The sequence below is a fragment of the Talpa occidentalis genome, unplaced genomic scaffold (genome assembly GCF_014898055.3).
Source record: "Talpa occidentalis isolate TD23 unplaced genomic scaffold, MPIMG_talOcc4v2.1 talOcc4.6, whole genome shotgun sequence".
NCBI classification, from domain to species: Eukaryota; Metazoa; Chordata; class Mammalia; order Eulipotyphla; family Talpidae; genus Talpa; species Talpa occidentalis.
In genome coordinates this window covers 89,302,118-89,321,341 of record NW_023604972.1, presented here as the reverse complement: position 1 = coordinate 89,321,341, position 19,224 = coordinate 89,302,118, and the positions used below count along the sequence as shown (strand labels likewise).

The window sequence follows — 19,224 nt, the reverse complement described above, 5'->3', positions numbered from 1 at the left end:
GCGCGGCCTCTAGCCGCGGTGTTTGTGACGGCTGCTCGGGGGTGTGCGGGCCTCCGCCTGGGCGTCAGCGCCGGAATCGCCGTGAGGGGCCCCGAGAAAGGCTATAGAGGGGTCAGAGAGCATGGTTCTGCACAGTTAGAAGTGAGTAAGTCGGCCCGCTCTCCGTGGGACCCTGATCCCTTCAGAAAAAAGGGCCTGTTTAACGTTACCAGAAAGGGTTGGGGGGCCCAGCATGTGCTCACGACTACCCGCGCGCTCGGCGCCGGATGGTGTAAGTTGGCGCAATCCTCTGAGTGGTTTAGAAGTTCCCTTTCGGCCTGAATTGCGCCTTTAATTAGACATTTTGTCATAAGCGATGAAGCTAATTTTGCTCTCCGAGTTGGTTTGGTAGGTTGCAAGACGGGGCTATAGAATTTGGGGAGCTGGTTAGGGAAGCATTTCAGAACACCACCCTTTAAAAGCGAATAAGTCGGGGTAGGGAGGGAGCCACACAGTCTGCGTTTCATCAGTTGTAGCAGGTGGCGAACCACCTTAGACCCGTGTGCGCGATTACATTCTCGGGCCTTTAAAAGGCTGATTCTTCTAGTTGGCGTGGACTTTATAACTAGCAGTTTACAACTGAAAACACTTTTTCTTAATCGAGAATTTGTGCACGGTCTTGGAGAGGGTAAATTTTTGGTCTTTAAAAAATTCTGTAAGCGCCTAGGACAAACTAAGACAATCTTAACAAAAAAAAAAAAAAAAACCCGATATTTAAATGGCACTTTAAATCAGAATGCTATCTGATTAGCCTTTTTTGTAATCTTAGCTCTGAAAATACTTCCCATGTGAAAAAATGAGTCTGAAATCTTGCCTGGAAAAAATGTAGTTGATAGAGCAAGGGAATGTATAGGTGCAGATTTCTCGCCAATGAAGAGTAGTCTTTGAATACTTTTCACTAGTACATTTGTTAGAACAGTGATGTTTCTAAGAAAATAACTGATGAGAATAGCTGAATTGCTTTTAAGGATAACTGCAACAGTTGCTATTTGTTCAAAACAATGTTGCTCCTATTTTTAGATGGTTAAGTTTAGTACAGAAAAGGCGTGTTTTAGGGTGTACCCTAGGCAATGCGGGTAAGTCTCCTAACAATAAAGGGTAAAATGATGTGCCAACACTCTTTAGTGCTGTGGAAAGATTACAAAATATGTAGAAATACTCCTCTTTTTGGACATGTATCTTTATTCAGGAACAAGTTTTCCCCTTCCTCCTTATGCTGGAGCTCTTGAAAAGTCCAAGTCATGTGATGTTTACTGAGCAGTCATGTAAAACACAAGATTCTAGTAAGTAACCTGCCACCTGATTCACCTTTTATACACTTGTTTTCAAGAAATGTTCCAGGTTAATTTTTTTCTTCTGGTTCCAATTTTTCTCTCTTGTTCTTCTGTGATTTTTAAGACTTGGATCACAAAACATTCCATTATAGTAAAAGGGAAATTTCTATTTTTGACTCCCTCAGCTGCTTCTGCTTATTTTGTGAGAGGCTCAGGACATTCAGACTCTGTTAATATTTACATACCAGTTTTTTTTTTTTTTAAATAAAGAAATATTCCCCCCCCCCCAGCCAAAAATACTAAGTTGCCTTCTTAGCTGGGAATGTCTCATGCTACCATGTCCTATGTTCTCCCATTTTCCATGACAAATACAGATTGTCGGGTCCCATACTTTACAGCTGAGTTTGAACAAGTCTGTGAATCATTTACTCAGCACTCAATACAGTCTCTGCCAATAGAATAGGCCAGGAAGAAGAAACCTGTTTGCCCTTCTTGGTTTATACTTTATAACCTAATCAAAGTCCACTAATAGTTTTCACCTCATACTCAGCAAGTCTAAAATATTTACTTTATATTGTATTTGTTAAGAGCAACAGTCTCAGGCCGCCCCTGTGGCCCAGCGGTTGAGCGCTGGGTTGCGAAGCTGCCCGCGGCCTCTGCAGCGCTGGTTCGATCCCCGGCTGCTCCCCAGCCACCAGAGGAGGGTCCCACATGGCGCGCAGACCTCTCCAGCCACCCGATGCTCTCCTCAGCAGTGTACTTCGGTCCTGCCTGCTCTGCTCCCAGCTCTGCCTCTGGTGAATTCTCTCACCCTCCCACGCTTCTGACTGTACCCAGTGCTTGTATAAATAAATAAATAAATCTTAAAAAAAAAAAAGAAGCAACAGTCTCATCCACAAGGGGGTATTGAAAATCACTGAGGATAAGTGTTCCCAATCTGACCATTTAATAATAGCCACCCGTACTCTTTATTGTTTAAGTCCATAAACCTCCTTGGACTATTCTAGCACCCCTATGTCAAGTTCATATCTGTACTTCATTTAGTTCTTAGTTTAAATGTCTCAGGAAAAAGCTTCTCTGATATCCTCAACCCCATTAAGTTATATCTATCATAGTCTCCTAAGTTGTGGTATTTTACTAAATGCAAACTGAAGATGGATAATTTCATTGAGTTAAAAGAGAATTGAACTAGGAGCCTGTAGGGTAAGGAAAAATGTCAGGCTTTTCTGCCCTCCCGCCATCAGGATAGATGATGGATCCTTGCGGTCCTGAATGCATGCCTGATGGCGGGCACCTGGAATGGGGTGTGGGCATAGGTAGATGGGATTCACCTGGGCTAAGACTCTGCTTTAAAGGGCGGTGTCATGGGGACACCAGCAGAAGCCAAGAAGCCGAGAATGAATAGAAGCCGAGAGAGAAGCAGAGAATGCTGGAGAGCCCAGATAGAGTGAAGACTTGGTGGGGGCTGGGAGAACTGCCAGCCTCCCGGCCCCCCAGCACCCCTGCCTGCTGTGTACCTGGTAATCCCAATAAAAGACCTGCAAAAAACCGCTGAGGACTCTGACTCCTCCTTTACCCGGTCTGCTGGATCCTAGAAAACGTGCTCAGTGTCCTGTGCTGCCCCTTATAGAGCCTTAACAATTATTCACTAAGGTAATACTTATTGAGGTTAACTCTGTTGGAGTTTCATAGGGAATCTTATGTGGTTCTTCCCATATTACTGGTAAAGGTACTGAGACTTAGAGTTTAAAGTGTGAAAATAAGCACAAACAACCTCATCTCCCATCCACCAAATCTACCCACTTGTATATGTATCTGGGCCTATAAATATTGTCTTCACTACTGTTACACATGGAAGAAATAGTCTCTCAGGACCTTATGTCTTCTGGTATTATTTCCCTTCTGTAGTTCTGTTTTCCTTTTTAAACTAGATCATCCTACTAGTACACTAATAGACTAAGAATCAGGTATCTTAGAAAAAAAATTTTTACCTCTATACCCCTCTAGCCACTACTTAACTTTTGTGCTCCCTTTATAGCAAAATTTCTCAAAAGAATTGTTTTAACCTCCCTCTCAACAAATTCAAAAGATAAATCCTCAGTTCTCATTTCAGCTATTAGTAACATTTGACACATTTGGCCACTTCTACATTTTTTGAAATGTTTTCTTCTCTAAATTTCCAGACATTTCACTTTCTGGTTTCCTCTTATCTTACTAGCATCTTCTCAGTCTATCTTGCTTAATATTCTTTCTCTGACTTCTAAATATGAGAGTTGCTCACATTTTAGTCGTGTTTTCTATCTATACTCTGAATGGTTTCATCCAGTACCATGCCTCTTTAAATATTATCTTAATTTTCCTAAGTCCCAAATTTATAATTCCAGCCCTAGCTTTTTTGAGCACACCAGACTGAGTACTCTTTTTACATTATTATGGAAATCTTAAGGCACATACAAGTAAAAATAATGTAATGAGCCTCCATAGGCCCAGCATCTGCCATCAACAATTACTAAATTAGTACACAGGCTCAATAATCTTACTATATGGTGGGGTAATTAACTTTTTGTATTTCATATTTTTACATATTGACATAGGGTGTTGGTGTTTAGGAAATTGCTGAAAGAGCTAGGAGAATGGGCTTTAGCCTGGGCCATCAGACAAGTGCCCCAGGATAATTACTACAGATTGGGGCCATCTAGGGAGCTGCTATCCACCCATCAAGACCATGACAAACGAAGACCCTCACAACTGGAATTACTGATGTTAAGAATATGTTACTACAGCTATAATTAAGAAATTAAGAAGATAGTGTAAGACGTTCTCAGCAACCACATAGCAAATAACTGCTCTAGAAAGCTGCTGCAGACATACTAATTCAGTTAAATCCTCACTTAACATCTTACATGGTTTCTTAGAAACTGCAATTTTAAGCAAAATTGCGTAATAAAACAGGTCCTCAATGAATGTTTTGTTCAATATTATTTCTTTACAGCATTGAGGAAAACCAGTTCCACTGATGTTGAACAAAACTGTTTTTCAGAACCTGCTGTATCTTCCCCATGCTTGCCAGCCAAAACACAAACTGAAGAAAGGACGCTTTTACTTCCTTCTTAAAAATTTCTCTTAAATGTACCTAATTGGCAAAAATTGTTAACCTTCAGAACCTTAATTGCAAGGATATCTGGTAGACGTAGTTTAACTTTTTAAGATTTATAGTACAAGGAGGCAAGCTTGAAAAAAGTTTGAATGGATGCCATATACCTTATCACTCAAATGAACTATGCATCTATTTTTTCGAATCTTTCATGTATTTTAATTATATATATATATATATATATATATATATATATATGTAGAAATCCTTCTGAAGATCTTGTGCATACTTTATTAGGTGAATTCCCACATATAGTTATATATATTTTTTCTCTCTCCTGTTTTAGATATTGCAAACAACTGGTCTGTTAAATTTGTCCATAGTACCCTGTTGAACAGTAATACTTTAATTTTTGACCCTCAAGGTGATCTAAATATTAAATTATAGAAAATAAAAAGGACAGAAAACATGTTAAATTATTTCACAGGATGCCATCGATAAATTGAGATTACAGAAAATGAATTAATTAATTTGGTTTTTCAACAAATAAATTCCAAGGAAAAAAGAAAAAAAGAGAACAGGGAATCTTTAGATAATAAGGAAACCTAAAAAACATACCAAAAAAAGGGAAACAGGCAACTGTAGTGTTTAGAAAGGAAATGATTATCATAGACATCAGGATAGTAGATATTTTTAGGGGGTTCGGGAGGTTGTAATTGGGAGAGACAGGGAAGGTTGCTAGGATGAAAAGGGTCTCGACATATGTAGTGGTTTTCTGTATTTACTATACTTACATTTTTTTTTCCAAGTACACAAAACAATGTATACACTCCAAAGATATATTAACATTTTAGGTCATAATTCAACATTAGAGCGGTGTGGTATAATAGGAAATATGTGTATGGTCTTTGTCCCAGATGGGCCACAGATCTAACACTTTGGAGTAATTAGATTGTGTTTTATATGCTAATGAAAAGATCTCTAGAGCTTCAGGATATGGCAGTTCACCACAAAAAAACAAATTGAGATTAGAGGACCCCCAAACCTCTAGGTGGGGGGAGTAGGCCAAGAGGTCACGTTCTATCACCAACAGCCAATAATTCAATCAACCATGCCTATAATCCCTAAACAGGGTTTGGAGAGCTTCCAGGTTGGTGAACACATCAAGTTGCTAGGAAGACAGACAGTCAGAAAGGGCATGGAAACCCTGCAAACCCCTTTCCCTCATCCCTTTCTCTGTGCGTCTTTTACATTTGGTCATTCCAGTGTTTTATCCTGTATAAAAAATTGGAAAACATGTATTTTCCTGAATTCTGTGAACCAGTCTAGCAAATTACCAAACCTGAGGGAGGAGGTCTTGAGACTGTCCATTTTAGAGCCAATAAGTGGGATATAAGAATGACCCCTGGACTTGTGACTGGCAGCTGAAGAGGGGGCAGTTCCTTTGTGGGACTGAGCACCCTTATTTTTTGGGAGCTAATGCCAACTCCAGGTAGATAGTGTCATCATAGAGTTAAATTATTTGATACCCAATTAGTGTGTGGAGAATAGAACTATTTTTGGTATAGAAAAAAAAAAAACCACTCAATTGAGTACATTTGCAGGGGAGGAGAATGAGAATGAAGATCAGGAAAGAAGAAAATTAGTGAAGGCCTTTCATAGACTGAAGAGGACAATGTGGTAATAATGGTATGTTTATATATAGCTTTTACATTAGACATTGTTCTTAGTGCTTTATGTATATTAACTCATTGGATCCTATGAAGTAGCTACTATAATTTCCATTTTATAGGGAGGCACACAGTGGCTAATTAGTCTACCTTAGGCCACAATGCTGGACCTGAAATATAATCCAGGTAATCTGTTCCACAATCTGTGCCCATCACTATTATACTATACTACTGACTACTAAAAAATATGATTGTCTCAACGCTGCACCTGATACCCAGTAGGAATATATTCAGGTTAGTGGAGGAGACAAATAATCTGCTATTTCTAATACAGTGTTACATGCTCTAATACAGGCAGATGAGATGCTGAGGGAAGCAGGAAGGAGCGGCATCACATTTTGCCTGGAAATTCACATCAGGAAGATTTTCCTAGGTCTCATAGGGCTGGAAGAATCAGCTGGGCAAAGAATAGGAGGAGACAGTTTTAGTCACAAAATAAGTAGGCCTCAAACTACAAGCAGTTTGAAAAGACTAGTATTTCCCAGAGCCTATGTCATAACAGTTAATATTCAGATTTCAGGTAGTTCATAATAAGTCATTACATAGTGACAGAATGATAACTCTTTTCTATTCTTTTTCACATCTTCTTTTTTAAGGAGAAAGTCTTTTTGGTTTTAGTGTGTAATACCTTTGTAACATTTGCTATTCTCCTTTTGCAAGGAGAGTAGTAGGTTTAATCTCAGCCCTTCAACTGGCAGCATTAGCTAGGTAGAATTAACACATTTCACTTTATGGCAATTGAAATTCACTTGCTATTTTTGGTAGAGATACAGAGTTTTCATTTAAGAATCATAATTTGAATAATTAAAATTGACCTATTTAAAAATTAAAATTGACTTAGTTAATTTGGAACTTGGATATGCCAAAAAGTATGAATATGGTATATCAATGACCATTTGAATCTTTGCATGTAGATAAGTGACAGGAAACTAAGGCTTCAAAGACATAGGAGCAATTATGAGGGATCTTGGAAGCAATGCTAAGGACTTTGCGTTTACTACCAAGTGAATGGGGGAGTCCCGACGAGTATTAAACAAGAAAGGGTTACATTTGGAAAGAGCCACAAAAGAGATAAAGCAGAGAAGTAGAATGAAGTAAGGAAGCTAGTGCAGGGCCTCCCTGGTGGTGCAAGGGGTTAAGCACCACACTATGAAACAATCTATAGCCTCTACAGAACGAGTTTGACCCCCGGCCGGCCAGGGAGAAACCCACATGGTGCAGCAGGCCTCTCCTTACTCGCCTGCTGCTCCCCTCAGCAGTGTATTTCGGTCAGTCTGCCTGTTCTTTTCCCCACTCTGTCTCTGGTGAATCCTCTCACCCCCACACCTCTGGCCTGTACCCCAGTTCTTGTATGCATAAATAAATAAATCTAAAAAAACTTCCTTCTTCCATGTAATTTGAGTGAAACAATTTCTATTACTCCCCACCTTCCCAAAATCTGCATGCACGACTATTGGTGCTTCATTTTTCATCTGCAGAGATTGGCCAGGCATAACTGCCAGCTGCTCTACACCAGTGGCCATAGTTAGTTGTAGAACCAGATGTCAGACATCTGCCTTCTATCAACTAGGATCAAAATGAAGCCCTACCCACTAGATGACTTAACATGTAATAACAACCTACATAAACATTGCACTGTTGCCTGTTTAGCAAAATCTGTTACAAGCATTTCCTTTCCCACCTTCTCAACAACAGTAAGGCCTGTCATGTCCCTCCCCCCAATTTTATTGAGATATGATCAACATACAGCACTGTTCAGGTTTAAGGTGCACAACATAATTATTTGACTTACATATGTTGTGATATGTTAGCCACAACCAGTTTAGTTAAGATCGATCAACTAATATAGATTGATAAAAAAGGGAAAAAAGGTTTTTTCCTCATGATGAGAACTCTTAGGAGCTACTGTCTTTTCTTTGCCTTTTTGTTTTCTGATATCGTAACTGGCTTATTTTTTTTCCGAATATCTTTTTAGGCTCTCCTCTTGTTGTCTTTAGACTTTCTATGGGACTTTCTGCTTTTTTCTCTTATCCAGAGATGCCAGTCATTTTCTAAGCCTCCACAACCAAGTCTCTGCTGATCTCTGAATTTGTATCACAAACTCTGACCCTTGTTTCTAGGCCCATATCTTCAGGTCTGTCCTGCTTCTATCCATTTGGATGTCCTCCAGTGCAGTATATCTCAACCTAAATCTTAACTAGTGAATGAAATCTCCTTAATGGTCCCATGTTTAATTATCACTTACTGCAGCTGACAAAATAATGCACTGGAAACTGTGACTCACCTTCCATTAGTTGGTCTGCTGGTCAGTGATTTGTGTCTGCAGAGAAACGGACTGATGTACCCAGAGAATTAAACCATCTTTTTACTTTCTTTGCCTTATGAATTCTATTTTTTTTCTTTTCTTTATTTTTTTTAATTTTTTAATTTTATTTTTTTTTATAGAGGCATGTTTTATTTATTTATTTGTTTGTTTGTTTGATGGTTTGTTTATACATGCACTGGGTACAGTCAGAAGCGCGGGAGGGTGAGAGAATTCACCAGAGCCAGAGCAGGGAACAGAGCAGGCAGAAGGACCGAAGTACACTGCTGAGGGGAGCAGCGGGCAGCAGGAGAGGTCTGAGCGCCATGTGGGACCCTCCTCTGGTGGCCGGGGAGCAGCCGGGGATCGAACCGGCGCTGCAGAGGCCGCGGGCAGCCTCGCAACCCAGCGCTCAACCGCTGCGCCACCGGGAAGGCCCTCTTTTCTTTATTTTTTCAGAAGAAAATATTTGGGACTAAGATTTACTAAATTTCAGTGGTGATGGTTCATGAGTGAACAGATGGTAAGAATTTTACAGGGAATACACAATATGTAAAAGATATAAATAAATAAGTAAATAAATTTTTAAAAGTTAAAAAAATTACTGAATTTCAGATTATTAAATACAGGACTATTAAATGGAATACTCATAAACATTGAACAGCTGTAATTATTAGTGAACATATTGATTAGAACCTTATAAAAATTCCAAAATATATTAGCCTATATACTATAGTTGAATTTAAAAAATATTTCTGGAAGACACACTTTGTAATAAAATTACTTAGATCCAGTTTCATTTTCTGTTTATCTGTCATAAACTAGCAAGACATTTTTCATTCATGTCAGAGTAGAATTTCATAAATACAGTTTCATGTTTGTTCCTGTCAGTGTGCAGTACCTTAATGATGCAGACTTAATGGTAAGTGAGCCAATAGTGATAGAATCTCACATAATTAACTGATATATGTATATATTTACATGCATTTGCCCCTCAGTATGGGTTGGGGATTAGTTCCAAGACCCCAGTAGGTACCCAAATCCCAGGATGCTAGTCTCTTTTGTAGTAGTTGACTCTGCATATGCAAGCAGGTTCCACATAGCAAGGTATAACTATATATGGCAAACACTGGGGACATGTAAACACAAAGAAAATTCTTTCACGTAAACAGTATTTCAAGATTTAATCAAGAAATGGAAAATGGCACCCAAAAAACTGCTGTAGAATTAGTGTCTCAGAATTAACACAGCACCCATCAAGAATTGAAGTTGTTTCCCTGAGTGGAGTTTATTTTCCATCTCCTTTTTTTTTAAATTGTATTATTTTTATTGCAGTAACAATGGTTTACAACATTGTGTATTATTTGGGGGTGTAGGTTCACATCTTTTCAGATGTATGCTGTGAGAAAACACAAGTGGTGAGCCAAGAGTCCTAGATGAAAAAAGCAGATTTGGGTGAGGAACTGAAGAGGGGTTTCTCTGCTCTTGGCAGAGAGGCACGGTGCCTCTCAGAATCAATTAAGGAAAAGGTCCTCCAAGCACAGCCATCTATTTGCCCTATTTCTGAGCTACTGCTCTTGCACACATCTGTGTATCTTCCATGGCAATGCCAAAACTATTCATGTGACACCCAAGAAAGCTCAACAAGGGAAGTTAAATAATAAGGAATAAGATTTTGTTGGATGGGATTGAGCTTTGGAGGCTCAGAAACCATTGTAACTATCATCCGGCCTCCACTGCCCTCAAGTGCATAAGAATCAACATTCACCCAGTACTATCACTCCCATTGAGAACAGATGTGCTAATAAGTACCTTAAATCACAACTTTTCTCCTTACATTCAGCTGAATGTAAAGGAAAGTTCTGTCAGTAAAATTCACTTATTGGTTTTAATTTTGCCATCAACAACAAAGTTTCTCTCTCTTTCAAAAGACAGATCTTCAGATAATTGGAAGCATAAATTATCTCTCTCCATATGAATGACCCCTCTAAGTTTTTCTTTTCCGAGGACTAAACTTAACTACAGGTTTCTTTAACAGGCATTCCTCTTGCTACAGGGCAACCCCAATGTGAAATGGGTTGACCTGAGTGTGGGTTCCTCACCCACGTGCTTAAAATGGACTTATAATGAGACTCAACTGCAGGCACACACAAAAAGGTTAATGAAGGGTTCATTTACAGAATAGGGGAATGAAGAGAGGAATAACCCACAGAGAAAGAGAGATGGGGGAGAGAGAGAAGAGAGAGGGGGAGAAAGAATGAGGGGGGGGAAGAGAGGAGAGAGGGGGGAGAGAAATGAGGCGGGAGAGGGAACAGAGGGAGAGAGAGAGATTTTAGTTTTCTGGGTTCTGTTTCCTCCATTGATATGTATACGATTAAGTTAAAGGACATGTTCTCTAATGAATCTCAGTTCTGAAATTCATTTCTACCGGTTTTGCTGAGCTGGGACCCCAAGAGCACACAGAAGGCTGGTGAAAAACCAACAACCCAAGGCCCACATGTCTCTGATTATATACCAAGCCTGGCTGCTGAACTCCACCCTTAGTTCCCAGCAGTCCTCCCTTAGGTGGAGATGACATTACGGGGTTTTCAGTCCTTGGTGCCTTGGATCTCTTTGACCTTGGGTCAGGGTGGAGTCCCAAAAACCTGTTTGTGAAGTTTGTTCAGGACATCATCTCCCTGAAACAATCTGACTCAGCTCCCCCACTGCATTAAGTATCCTTTAGGGGTAGGCACTGTGTCGTTTGCCAAGTTAGATGCCCTGTTTGGATCCATTCTAATTTGTTTTTTAAAATAAGATATTATCTCTGACACAGGGCTGAGGAAGGATATCTTTTCTCCTGTTTTGTAGTGTAGGATAAAGTACCTAAAGCAGGTACTTTAGCATAGTCTAAGACTACACAGGGCAGCCTGCACGATTTGCTGATGCCTATAGAGTAGTAAACTGAAATCCCTAAACCTTTCATGCTGCTGATATATTAAATTTCTCCTTATTTAATTCCAGCTCTTTAAAAAAAATAAAATCCAAAGCTCAAAAAAATTTTTTTATAGATTTTATTTATTTTTGTGCAGAAGAACTGGAGTGCAGGCCAGCGGGGTCTTTTTTAAAAAATAAAATCCAAAGTTCAGAAATTTTAAAAGACTTTATTTATTTCTGCATAGAAGAACTTGGGTACAGGCCAGAAGTGTGGGGTGGGGGTGTGACAGAGTGGGGGAGCAGAACCAGTAGATCTACTGAAATACACTGCTAAGGGGAGCAGTGGGGGGAACAGGAAAGTTCTGCTGCATTAAGTGTGTTAGCTACCCAGCTGGGGATAGAACTCAGGGCATTGTGGTGGGTCTTCATACGTAGTAGCACTGAGCCTTAACTCCTAGGCCACCAGGGAGGCCCTAATTCCAGCTTTCTGTGTGTGATCTAGGTGTGATTTGCATTCATGCCTGCTGTATTTCATTCTTTAGACTACTGAGACATTTGAGGATTCTGTTGTATTATCCAATTCATTCATTAATTATACTTGGTTTTCTAAAGATATTTTTCAAAAGGTTAACAAGGGCAGAAACAAAATCAGTATGAGGAAAAATGAGTAAGCAAATTTTCCAGTTCCTGAAGTTAATATATGTGCGGATACTGAGCAAACAAAGTTGACATCTAGACTTCCTCCTAAAGGGGAGGATTATGTTCCTCCTTCATGCATCTCCCACTGCAGGGGGAGAATGCATCTGAAAGGAGTTAACATGGGTATTAAAGTTGTCTAATGTGTGTCAATGTACAGTAACAGATTCTTGCAAAAGTGCAAAATATTCATAGATTTTTGTTGATTTTGATTTTCACTTTCTTATAGTTATCAGAGACACTTTTGGGGGGGGTGGAGGGAGGGGAGGGATTGGGGTCAAAATGGGGGTGTTGAAATTGTATGGGGAATATAAAAATAAAATTTATTATAAAAAAAAGTGCAAAATATTAACATATCCTTTTCAAGTCCATAATATATGAAGCATTTTATTATTTTGGACATATTAGCATATATTAACAATGTGACATAAAATCCTGAGTCAATCAGAAGTATAATTTTGGGGAAATAAAGACCTTGCTGCTGATACTCTATAATAAAGCAAAAATGTTTGACTTGAATTATTTGAACATTTGGCCTGGTCCTTTTCTCAGACTAGACCTGGCTTATGAGAGTTAATTCATACCATTTGGAGGCTGAAACAGTTATAATGCTTCTTTGGAATGTCCTAAATTATGCCTAAGAGACCTGTTTTTGACAGATGTGTTCATGTAGTCCATTCAGTTGGCATATGGAATTTTTATGCACAAGTTATGCAGAAGTTTCAACATGTAACATTTATTAGTACTTCTCCTGGCATGAGAGACAGGTGGAATACACATTACCCACAGAATCAAGCATTGCATTTGGCTTTGCAAGTCTGACTTAGTTTAGTTACCTGGGTCACCTAACTTCTCTCACCACTCCTTCATGAAAGACCAAATTTCCAATCCTCCCATTCCTTCTCCGGAGTCCACTATAGTAATTTTTTCCCAATTGCCTGGCATAAGTTTCCCTTTCCTGTCTGCCCCTTTCTTGGCCCAGATCTGCATCTTCTCTGTCACCTCCTCTCACTGATCCAGGGTATGGTCTGGGGACTGAACTAGAGAACACTCCTCCCCGCCCCCAACAGCTGTTCTCAGGCCCTACTCTTCCTAATGGTTGTCTTGGCAGCAGCCAGCTCATTTGCTCACAGTGACCCCAAACTCCCCCTTTCTTTAAATCTCAGCTCTGGCAATGAAATGCCTAGGTGAGCAAGAGCTGCAGATTAATTTTCTGCCTCCAAATCCCAAAGAAAAACAGAGTGTGGGGAAATGTCTTCCCTTTTTCTCATGAAATAGCAAAATAGGAGCCTCCTACTCAGGTAGGAGCCTTTTGCCTTTCACACCCCTACCACTTTTGCTATTAATAGAGTGCAAACCCTTAAAAAAATTAAAATAAAAACCCTTTAAGTGTCTTAAAATCATGTATGTGTTTTTAAAAGGTATAGTTAAGGAACTGAAAGCTGAGCCCGAATTTTGTTCTTCAGTTGCCCAGAGGAGAACAAAGATTTTATTCAGAAGCTACTAAAGTGGTAGTGGAAAGGGAAGTTAGTGCGTAGGAGTGAGTGGGAATCTGGTTGGAGAGCCTTTGGGACCTATGTTAACAGGAATCCTTGACAGCCACAGCCCCCAGAGCTCTGGTCCCAGAGAAGCCCATTTCTCCCCTGTTCCACTTCCTTGTCTCCGCCTAGATCCTTACCTCAGTCTTGTCCTATCTTTCTTCTTCTCCCCAACTTCATGTTTTGGAATAAAAGTATGAAGAAAGGATTGGGGAGAGATATGATGACCTTCTAGACATATATTCTTGTAGGATGGAAAGTATATTAGTACCTCCTTAAACGGAAAGATTTGGCTTACTTGGTAGGCCATCAAATATGATGGAGAACTGCCCCAGGACTCTTAGACTTTCCCTTCAAGACTATATGTATACATTGTATAATATCTGCTTACCTCCCAATGTTATTGGGCAGTGTGAGGGGCACTCCAGAACCCCCAAACCTCCCTGCTCTAAATAGGTTCTGCCATCCACTGCCTCAAGACAAAACATGCTCTAGTGTGCAAGACCTTTAATGAAAAAGAACTTTAATACAATTAGTGTACAATAAAGAGACAGGAAAGACAAAGAATAGATAAAATAGTTTCCAAATCAAGCACCTAAAATTACCCATCCCCTCAATAGTAAAGGCTTAGCCTAACAAGTCTGGCCCAAAGCAAGGCCGCTGAGGCCCAAAAGCTTGTCATAGGTCTAAGGCCCTTTGGGGCTTTCCTATGGGGACCCATAAGGAAGGGACAGAAACTGTCAGACAAGTCTGGAACAGAATCAAAATCAAGATTAAAAACTGCCATTATTAACCTCCCCATGGGTCCTTCACCCATGTCTGTTTCAAGTGTCTTCTTCCATGTTCCCCAAGTCCCTGGTACTAGTCCAAAGCTGAGAAGCAAGTGCAGCTTCCTCACATATCTCTCTGTTCTATGTGCCTCCTCCAGGTCTCCTTGCTCTCCATTCTTCTTTCCCCCAGTCTCTCCAGCTTCTCCTCCTTCCTGCTAGGCGCCATCATTCCTTGGGTGGGGCAAGGAACCTGGAACCTCCCTTTTCCCTGGGGATCATCCTATTACACCAAGACTGTAGGGGGGGGGGGTTAGATTATGTAAAACAGGCAAATAATGACTTGAAAGACATAAATAACTGTATTATAATGGGATGCTGCTGTGTGTGAGACACAGCATCTGCTAAGTGTTGCAGCTATCAAAATTTGGGGATTACCTGTGGAACGATGTTAAGGGGACAAAAAAAACTACAGCTAGGACCTCCCTGGTGGTGCAAGGGGTTAAGCACTGCACTATGAAGCAATTTGCATCCTCTGCAGCACTAGTTCGATCCCCTGCCAGTCAGGGAGAAACCTACATGGCACCACAGACTTCTCCTGTCTCGCCCACTGCTCCCCTCAGCAGTGTATTTCAGTCGGTCTGCCTGTTCTGTCCCCACTCTGTCTCTGGCGAATCCTCTCACCCCCCCCCCGCATCTCTGGCCTGTACCCCAGATAAATAAATTTATTTATTAATATGCATAAATAAATAAATAAATAAATAAATCTTTAAAAAAAAAACCTACAGCTAAACAAGAAGGTCAGGGATAGAACCCCATACCCAGCAGAGGGATGATAGAGTTTGAATGTCCCCTCTAACACTGATCACATGGTCTAATCGATTAAGTCTGGTTGCTTCTGGCCTTGATGCTGCTGCTGTTGCTGTAGTTTCCTTTCTGCGTGGTGAGGGTGTGTTTTAAAAAAAAAGGGGGAACAGAGATAGATTCAATATTAAAGATGGAAGATCAAGATCTTAATTTCACCGCTGCTATCTCTGCTTAGTGATGCTCCATCTTTAACCTGACTCAAAGTCATGTAGAGAGTTTGATGAAACATAGAATTTCTAGTGTAGGATCTTAGAATGTGCATTTCTCACAAGCTCCTGGGTGACCCCATTGCTACAAATCCAGGGATGACTCTGAGAAGTGCTGCTCAGGTAATTTTTAGGGAAGGTCTGGCCCTGTTGTTAGGGGATCAGCCCTAAAGACATATTCCCTGCTCCTACACCACCAGATGATTCAGACTAGTGCCCTCTAGTTTTCAAAAAATAAAAACAATTATCCCAATGTCTTGTTCAAAATAAGGCGTTATTAACTGGAATATAAAGGCCAGTTTATAATAGGAGTACACTGAAGTCCAGATTAGTGAGTAATCCTCAACATTGACTGGACTTTAGAAAAATCTGAGAAACTGAGGTAGGGAAGAGCGAAGGGAGAGAGGAAGGAGCAAAGGAAGGAGGGAGGAAGTAAAATAGTCTGTCTGCTCAGGCTTCACACACACTCAGCTATTCTGATTGAATAGATAATATTAGTTGGGGTTGGGGTGGGCCCTGTCAGGAATGCATTTTAAAAGCTCCCTGAGAGATTCTAATTTGCAAGCAGAGTTGAGAACCGCTCTACATCACTACTTCTGAAATTGGAAGCATTTGGAAAGCTTTAAAAAAAGAAAACACTGATGCCTTTTTCCCACCTTGTAAGAGTTCTGATTTATAATGGGATGCAGCCTGGGTATCCAAAATGTTCCCTCTCCCCAGGTGATCCTAGTATGTCTCATATGGAGACAATTTGAGAATAGCTATTTTAGATTTAACAAGCCAGGTTGGTAGTTTGGTACCCCCTCCAGACACTCTGTACTCCAGTGATTCACAAAGTGTGGTCCCTGGATCAGCAGCAGCATCTCATGGGAACTTTTTATAAATCTGATTCTCAGAATGCAGCTAATATCTACTGAACCTACAATTCTAGGGTGGGGCACACAGATCTGTGTGTTGTAACAAGCTCTGATGCACTCAGAAGTTGGAGAACTACTTGAACATCCTGCAGCCATCCTCCCAGAGATCAGCCAGAGCAAGAAGCAAGGACTTCAGTCCTCTGAATGCTGGGCAACAGCAAATCTCCAGTTTCCAGATGAGTAATGCCAAAATTATTGGTGTGACTAAGTTTTTCTATAATCTGTGAAGCTTTTTTTGGCTGGAAACTGGCAGCATTAAATTGAGAGAGTCATTTATGGGCAGCAGTTGCAATCTTTGTCAAAGTTAACAAGTAGGGATAAGATAACAGGAGGGAAGGCAGGCCATATAAAGGAAACATTGGCCCTCGTTCGCTGAGATGTGGATCAAGAGCATGAAATATGATGAGAAAGAAGGGAAGCAAGTGTCTACCTATGCTAGGAGAGAACAGGAGGGCTTGGCTGGGGAGTTGTTCATTGGATGCCAGTACAGTATCCCTCCATTTTGTTGTAACTCACAAGTGAAATCTATTGGGGTGGGGGGGGGCTACTTTTTTGATGAGGGAAAGAGCTAGTGTATAGTGTGTTCAATGTTGAAAGAAAATCTCCCTGATGACATCAAGATTGCAAGATCAGAGTAACAAAGCACACAGCAGCCTCACTGAATACAGTAATATCAAGTGCCTTACACAAAAGAGACAACCCGTGGTGAGGGTGTGGAGAAAAAGGAATCCTTGGACACTTGATGGGAATGTAGACTGGTTCAGTCCTGACAGAAACACTGTGGAGGTTTCTCAAAATATTAAAAATGGTCTACCACATAATGTAGCAATTTCATGCCTAAGTATCTACTGAACAATGCAAAAACACTAATTCAAAGGGACAGATGCACTTTTGTTTTCATTGTAACACTACAATAACCAAGTTATGGAAATAACCTAAATGCCCAAGGACAGATGGGTAGACTAAGATGACGCGGTATATGCACACAATGAAATACTATTCAGTTATAAAAATGATGAACTCTTGCCATTTGCAACAACATGAATGGAACTGGAGGGGATTATGTTAAGTGAAATAAGTAAGGAGGAAAAAGACAAATACTGAATGGTTTCACTCATGTGGAATTTAGAGTGTCAGATTAAAACCAAGCCAAAAACAAACCCTAAAAATCTGGGACTATGCAGGGCCTCCTTGGTGGTGCAAGGGGTTAAGTCTCAGCATTATCAAGCTATCGGCAGCCACTGCAGCATGAGTTCGATCCCTGGCCAGGGAGCTACCCACATGGCATAGCAGACCTCTCCTGTGTTGCCCACTGCTCCCCTCAGCAATGTATTTCAGTCAATCTACCTGTTCTGCTCCCCACTTTGTCTCTGGTGAATCCTCTCACCACCCCCCAACTCTGGCCTACACCCCAGCTCTTGTATGCATAAATAAATTTTTTAAAAATCTGACTATTCAGGGCCTCCCTGGTGGCGCAGGTGGTTGAGCGCAGCGCTGTGAAGCTGTCTGCACCCTCTGCAGCGCCGGTTTGATCCTGGCCAGCCTGCCAGGGAGGGTCCCACATGGCAAGCAGACCTCTCCTGTCTTGCCCACTGTTCCCCTCAGCAGTGTATTTCATCAGTCTGCCTGTTCTGTTCCCCGCTCAGTCTCTGGTGAATCCTCTCACCCTCCACGCATCTGGCCGGTACCCTGGTTCTTGTATAAAATAAATAAATAAATAAATAAATCCTTAAAAAAAAAAAAAAAAAAAGAGAGAGAGAGCTTTGGAATTTCTTAACATCACTCTCTTAACACTGAGAAGCCAACTGGGAAAATGAAATAGGAGACTTTGAACACTTTCACAAAACCTGCCCACAAGACAATATTGTCCTTTTGAAAACTTAGCTAACATGTCATCAGATAACCTCCTTGGTAAAACAGATTGTATCCACATTTGTTCAAAATGCTCAGTAGAGGTCAATGTTGAGAAAATTGAGTGCAATTTTCAAGCAAAAGATAAAGAATATCTATACCTACCTCCCTCATTTGATAGTGAAGGCTGGTGATGTGATAGAAGAAGTTCCAAGACCGCGCAACTAATTTGTGACAAATTCGAGGATAGACCCAACAATGGTGCTGAACCAGAGCTCTTCATTCAAAGTAGCTGACTGGTATCTTTTGATTTTCCTATTTTCTCACCACTGCTCTGCCCAGGAACCTTCTGAAAGTCTAATGTAGAAGATTGTCTGGTAGAAGATTGTCTATGGAAGAAGTTACCTCAACTCTACTAGAGGGAACTGATACCTCATCTGTAAAAAGGGGAAAGCACCAAGGTATTGGATGGAATAAATAAGAATGTGGAAAAAGCTAGCACCGTGTCTGCCAATAGTAGATCCTTAATAACTACTAGTTTCCTTTCCAATTCTAAGGACATTTCTAAGTGATTTAGGTTAACCACTTTGGAGCATAGATTACAATAGTTACGTTAGTGATTACATATACTCCCTCCAGAGAAGCAATAAGAAAAATTGGAGAGTTGAACATGTAGTTAATGGTAGATTTCATAAAGAGGGGCTATTTTTTTTTAGATTTATTTATTTATTTATACAAGCATTGGGTACAGTCAAAGCACGGGAGGGTGAGAGAATTCACCAGAGTCAGAGCAGAGAGCAGAGCAGGCAGACTGACGAAGTACACTGCTGAGGGGAGCAGCAGGCGCGGCAGGAGAAGTCTGTGCGCCATATGGAACCCTCACCTGGTGGCCGGGGATCGAACCGGCGCTGCAGAGGCTGCGGGCAGCTTCGCAACCCAGCGCTCAACGGCTGCGCCACCGGGGAGGCCCGAAGCATCCAGTTTTAATTTTAATTCACGTTAGCGCTGGGTTAGATGCTGAGAATAT

At 40.7% G+C, this 19,224-nt stretch overlaps 1 long non-coding RNA gene across 1 annotated transcript; it reads left to right on the top strand.

The window, feature by feature from the left end:
* The first annotated feature begins 6 nt into the window (after positions 1 to 6).
* Positions 7 to 18,686, top strand: LOC129144697 (uncharacterized). Its single transcript, XR_008549131.1, has 4 exons — positions 7 to 141; positions 1,229 to 1,322; positions 6,012 to 6,096; positions 18,540 to 18,686. It is a non-coding gene; the product is annotated as an uncharacterized LOC129144697 (long non-coding RNA).
* Positions 18,687 to 19,224: the final 538 nt, after the last annotated feature.